Genomic DNA, 6,340 nt, shown 5'->3' on the forward strand with positions numbered 1-6,340 from the left:
CACTTTCCTTTCTAAGGCTGGCAAGTATATTTTTTCTCTTAATCGGTGTATGACTCCCCTTAATGTTCCAGGTGCACCATTTAAATGAGTGGCTAGCCATAGCCATTCGAAGCAGCCCATGCCCCCTGGGAGGAAGAACCCCAGTTATAGTGTGCCAAGTGAAAACAGTAAACAGTTTGTATAAACTTGAAAATACAACTGCAAAAACTACCAAATCAAAACCACTAACAACTACTTCTGCAATGAATCAACATATAACACAACTCAGAAGAGACTTTCCCCCTTGCTCACGGGGTTGGGGTTGGGGTTGGGGTTGGGGTTGAGGGGGGGACAGTGGGGGAGTGGCGTTCTTATTACCCACAAACCCTTCCTTCTAGCTGGAGCCGGGCCCCAAACCAGACAAAAGAAAGTACAAAAAAGCTGCATGTGTCTTACGACAAGAAAATTAAAAGTGGCCACTCAACCCATCCCAGCTAAAGTTTAACCTGAGGCAGTCCTGGTGAAACAAAAGGAAGACCCGGTTGGCCCGCTTGACCCACACCCAGTCCGCCCCGACTTCCAACTTCAAAAACTGCGGGAGCCATTGCTCCAAGAAGCTGACCAGCTGGCCTCCCTCTTCCCGCTCCGGCAGCCCGATCAGGCGGATATTCTTCCGACCACCTCGATTTTCGCGGTCGTCGACCTGCTTGGCTAAGGCCCATACTTGCTGTTCCAGGGATTGGACCCTCCCCCCACGTATTCCACCGCGATTTTGGAAGCTGCGGCCCCCTGCACCACCTCCATGATGCGCTGTCCGAGTCACTGGATCTCCTGGTCATGTTTCTGCAGTATGACTGAGATCGGTTCCAGCCTGGTTCGGGTCTCCTCCATTGCTGAATCGATCTTCTCTCAGAGTTTTACGAACTCCGAGACCAGGCTCTGCTCCACCGGAAAGGCCCCGGGAGTGATCGCAGAGGCTGAGGCCACGGCCGCGGGCGTGTCTGATACTGCAGGGGAGCGTCCTGCTTCCAAAAGAGAAAATGCTGGAAAATCTCAGCAGGTCTGGCAGCATCTGTAAGGAAAGAAAAGAGCAGACGTTTTGAATCTAATTGATCCTTTGTCAAAGCTAAAAAAAGGGAGAAATAGGGAAGTATTTATACGAGGCTGAGAGAAGGGGAGTCATGGTTCCAGAAGCAAAGGTAGCAATAAAGAGGTGATAATGACAGTGTTTAGAGAGATTATAGGGAGATTAGGAGCTGTGAGTGACCAAGACTGAAGCCAGTGCTATGTGACAAAATATGTGGGGGGAGAGGAAAATGGTGATGAGAGAGTGGGGAGCGAGAGAAAGAGAGACAATCAAGAAATAAGAGGTACAGAACAGTGAAAATAATATTAAAAAAAGATAAATAAAATAAATGAAATAAAATTACAGAGCAGAATGAAAACAGAGGGGTCGAAATGGGATAATCATCTGAAATTGTTGAATTCAACGTTGAGACTGGCAGGCTGTAACGTGCCTAGTCGGAAGATGAGATGCTGTTCCTCTAGGATGCGTTGAGCTTCACTGGAACATTTGGTCCAACTCGTCCATACCAAGCAGATATCCTAAATTAATCTTGTCCCATTTGCCACCTTATGGCTCATATCCCTCTAAACCCTTCCTGTTCATATACCATCCAAATGCTTTTTAACTATTGTAATTGTACCAGCCTCCACCACTTCCTCTGGCAGCTCATTCCATACACGCACCACCCTCCATACACAACATCTTTCCTATAGCAGAATTGAATATGATATTCCAAAAGTGGCTTAACCAATGTCCAACAGTCACATGACCTAACTCCAATATTCAATGCTCTGACCAATAAAGGCAAACATGCTACGTGGCTTCTTCACTAGCCTATCTATCTGTGACCTCACTTTCAAGAAACTTTGAACCTGCACCCAAGGTCTCTTTGTTCATCAATACTCTCAAGGAACCTACCATTAAGTGTGCAAGTCCTGCCCTGATTTGTCTTACCAGAGTGTAGCACCTCACATTTATCTAGATTATCTGCTCAGTCCATTGACCCATCTGATCAAGATCCCATTGTACTTTGAGGTAACCTCCTTCACTGTGCATATAAAATCAATGTAAATAGGTTTAGTGAGTGAACAAAAATTTGGCAGTAGAATATAACGTAGGGAAATATGAGATTTTCCATTTTGGCGGAGAAAGAATGGAAAGTTAAAGTATGATTTAAATGGAGAGATACTGTGGAATGCTGCAGTACAGAGGAATCTGGGTAATTTGTACATGAATCATAAAGTGGCTGGTAATGTAAGTGCAGCAAATGGAATGTTGGCCCTTACTGCAAGAGAAATGGAAAATAGAAGTAGTAAAGTTCTACTACAACCTACAAGACGTTAATGAGACCACATAGAGGTCTGGATTTTTGTCCATGTCTTGCGTGCACAGATGTGAGAGAATTCCTGTTCCATAAACTTTCCATAAGGATGTTTCTAGGTTCAGAGGCAGACTGGGTGGCCATCCTTTACACTTACACCTTCATATGCCAACTGACCTCACAATCACCATGGAGAGATCTCCAAACCAATTTTGTGATTAAATAAAATGAGTTGCTAAGTGTCTATTAGAATTTCACTCTTCTGAAATTCATTCACTCTGTATTAAGTGAAAATTCATTTATTATATTTATATTCCTTCAAACGTCTTTTAGAACAATAAATATTTCATTTAAGTTAACAACCTATACAGAAACACTAGAATTCATAGGCTCATTTCAGAGTCTGTAACCACCTGTAGTTGTCAATCAAATAGTGGTGATGCTTGCTGTGACAATGCTCTGACAATTGTAGCGAAATGCCTATATTGGAACATCAACAAACAGACTGGACTAGTAAGCAGTACTTTCTTTAAAACAAAACACACCAAACACCTTTTTTCAAAAAATTAAAGAACAGGACTTCTAAAAGCTATGACAGTTTCCTTTGAAACTTGGTTTTGACAATTCTTCTTGATACATCTGACAAGAGCTTATGATGGTTCTTTCTGGCATTTATGCCAGGTTCCCTTTGTCAGGTCCTCTTCACACTTTTGACAGGCTTCCTTTGACAGCTCCTTTTTACAGTTAATTTTAACAAGTCTGTTGACAGTTCAGATAAGCCTGACAGTAATAGGTTCATGAACGTTTGATGCATACCCATCCTCACTTTTAAGAATTCCAAATGGTACATTGCCTCAACCAAAGGGAAACTAAACTTCCCCAAACATGGCTCGGGAACTATATCAAATGTAATAAATAAATAATATAACAGATTTCAGACTTGGTCTACGAGGATAATCTGTGCATTTTGTGTTTCAAATACCCAGGTCACCACGATGACAGAGCAGTAGAATGAGCTGCTGATTTCAATGGGCAATTGCTTCTGTAATGCCTGCATTCATATATCTTGCTGAAAATGTATTGCTGGAAAAGCGCAGCAGGTCAGGCAGCATCCAAGGAGCAGGAGAATCGACATTTTGGGCATGAGCCTTTCTTCAGGAATGGAGGAGCGCTCCATTCCTGAAGAAGGGCTCATGCCCGAAACGTCGATTCTCTTGGTCCTTGGATGCTGCCTAACCTGCTGCGCTTTTCCAGCAACACATTTTCAGCTCTGATCTCCAGCATCTGCAGTCCTCACTTTCTTTTTCATAAATCTTGCCCCGTCATCGCACAAATAGTAGGTGCAATGTCCAGGGGCAGTACTTCCAATTTTCGATTTTGTCTGCCATTTTCACTGTTGTGGAGAGAACCCAGACCAGGAATACTGTATGCCATTGTGGTCACCTTACTTATGGAGAGATATACTCGCATTGCAAATTGTTCAAAGTAGATTCACTAGGCTGACTCCTGGGATGAAGGGTTTGTCTATAAGGAAATGTTGAACAGGCCTCTACTTATTGAAGTTTGAAAGAGTGGGAGGTGACCTTATCGAAACACATAAGAAGTTGAAGGAGCTTGACAGTATAGATGTTGAGAGGTTATTTCCCCTCATGGTGGAATGTAGAAGAGTTTTAAAATGGAGATGAGGAGGCACTTCTTCTCTCTGAGGTCACCACTATAGGAATTCTCTCTCCCACAGTGAGCAGTTGAGACACTGAACATGTTCAGTGTGGGGTTAGATAGGTTTTTGATTGATGAGGGATTCAAGCATTTTGTGAGACAAGCAAAAGAATAGAATTAAGGACACATCAGATCAGCTGTGATTTTATTGACTTGAGGAACTGAATGGTCAAACCTGTTCTTATTTCTTATGTTCTTATCTAACTGCCCCACTGCCCACTAAATCTCAATTAGTTGGCTAATGCATCCATCATCAACATAAATCCATCTCCCTGTGGCTAACTGTAAAGTGACAAATTCAACACGACTCTCAGGCAATGAATTCCATTGAAACGGAACTGTTGTAATGCAGAAGACATGACTGCTGCTTAGTGCATGGAATGATTTACTAAAACACCATGAACTGATGGAGCAGAGCAGGAGCATCTGGTTTTGATGGTGATAATTATCTGCAAGTGAAATGGTGGCCAGTGAAGTCTGTGCTCTTCTTCCACAGATTTTGTCACATCCACTGGAACAAGAAAAGATGTACTTTCACATACTATCCAAATGATGGTACATCCAGAAAGACTACTGCCTCACAACTGCATTGAAGGGCATTTTGGAACTTGAACAGAGCCTCTAATGTTCTAATCAAAATGGTTGATAAGGTGTTAAAAATTGCCATAATTTACAACAATGATGAATAAAATGAGAATTATTGTGGAATTATAAACCTTGGTATTATCAGCCATGCACTAAAAGGTTTTATGATCTGCTAACTCTGCTGCATTTCCTGTCTGTATTAGGCAGGAAATATGTTTGCTTTGTTTTACACATTTACAACCTGACATAAGGCAGACACTGGCAGATCTTTTGCTTACATGCTGAGATTGATACATTTTTGCTAGGCTTGACTATTTAGGATAATGAAACTATGGCAGGTAGATGTGGGTGAGATACAGATCACTCACAATCTGATTGAATAGCAGACAGCCTCAAGGGGCTGAATGACCTTGTCCAGTTGCAATCTTAAGTAGCAGTTAAATGTGAATTCTCAGAGTAGACATCAGACTGGATGCCTCATACATTGAGGAACTGTTTTTTAAATACATCCTTTTACATATTTGAATTGGAAGACAGAAAAAATGGAAAATAATGTGCCTGGGCCAAGAAGAAACAGAATCCCTACAGTGTGGAAACAGGCCCTTCAGCCCAACAAGTCCACACTGACTCTCCGAAGAGCAACCCACCCAGACCAATTCCCCTAACCTATATTTACCCCTGACTAATGCACCTAACCTACACATAGGCAATTTAGCATGGCTAATTCACTCAACCTGCGCATCTTTGAATCGTGGGAGGAAACCAGAGCACCCAGAGGAAACCCACGCAGACACAGGGAGAATGTGCAAACTCCACATAGACAGTCGCCCAAGGCAGAATCAACCTGGATTCCTGGCGCTGTGAGTAGCAGTGCTAACTACTGAGCCACTGTGCTGTCCTCAGTATTACCTAATGAAAATGTAGGCTTTTGTTGAGGGGGATGGTTAATTAAATAACACATCAATATGAACTTATCAGCCATGATTGAATGGCAGAGCAGACTCGATGGGCTGAATGGCCTAATTTCTGCTCCTAAGTCTTAGGATCTTATAATCACCCTCCACTACCAGAAATCTTGCAGAAACTCTCTTCCCAAAATATTTCATAAATGTCAGGGTGAAAGACAAATTCAACTGAAATGAAAATGATGCCATCCAGCCATCCATTTCACACCACCCTGGCCGTGATCAACTTTGTCATGACTGTTTTTAAAAATGATCGATCTCTAACCTAAATTCAAAATGGTTCGTGTGTGGAATGAACTTCTTGAAGAAGTGGTGGATGTGGGCACAATGTTTAAAGACATGAATAGGATAAGTACATGAATAGGAAAGGTTCAGGGGGACATGGGCCAAGAACAGGCAGGTGAGATTAGTCTAGTTTGGGATTATGTGTGGCATGGACTGGTTGGACTCAAGGGTCTGTTTCCATGCTGTATGAGTCTATTTCTAGAAACACTTAAATTTAAATACCCGTTTATCACATTTTTAAAACTGTACCTGTGGCTATTTTGCAGGCAATTTCTGCTTCATGAGTGTCTCACAGAAATTAATAACATGGATAACCAGATGAACTGAGATTTTTGGTTGTCTAGTTGTCAGTTACTATCTTTGGTTGCATGTAACCATGGAGATTTTATCATATGACTGCCACTTATCTGCACCTTCCCA

The 6,340-nt window shown here is 42.2% G+C and overlaps 1 long non-coding RNA gene across 1 annotated transcript; it reads left to right on the forward strand.

The window, feature by feature from the left end:
- The first annotated feature begins 380 nt into the window (after nt 1–380).
- Nucleotides 381–4,800, forward strand: LOC148142160 (uncharacterized). Its single transcript, XR_015752144.1, has 2 exons — nt 381–1,039; nt 4,582–4,800. It is a non-coding gene; the product is annotated as an uncharacterized LOC148142160 (long non-coding RNA).
- Nucleotides 4,801–6,340: the final 1,540 nt, after the last annotated feature.

The sequence above is a fragment of the Chiloscyllium plagiosum genome, unplaced genomic scaffold, assembly GCF_037043375.1.
Source record: "Chiloscyllium plagiosum isolate Xiang-an unplaced genomic scaffold, Cpla_swu_hap1 HiC_scaffold_30, whole genome shotgun sequence".
NCBI classification, from domain to species: domain Eukaryota; kingdom Metazoa; phylum Chordata; class Chondrichthyes; order Orectolobiformes; family Hemiscylliidae; genus Chiloscyllium; species Chiloscyllium plagiosum.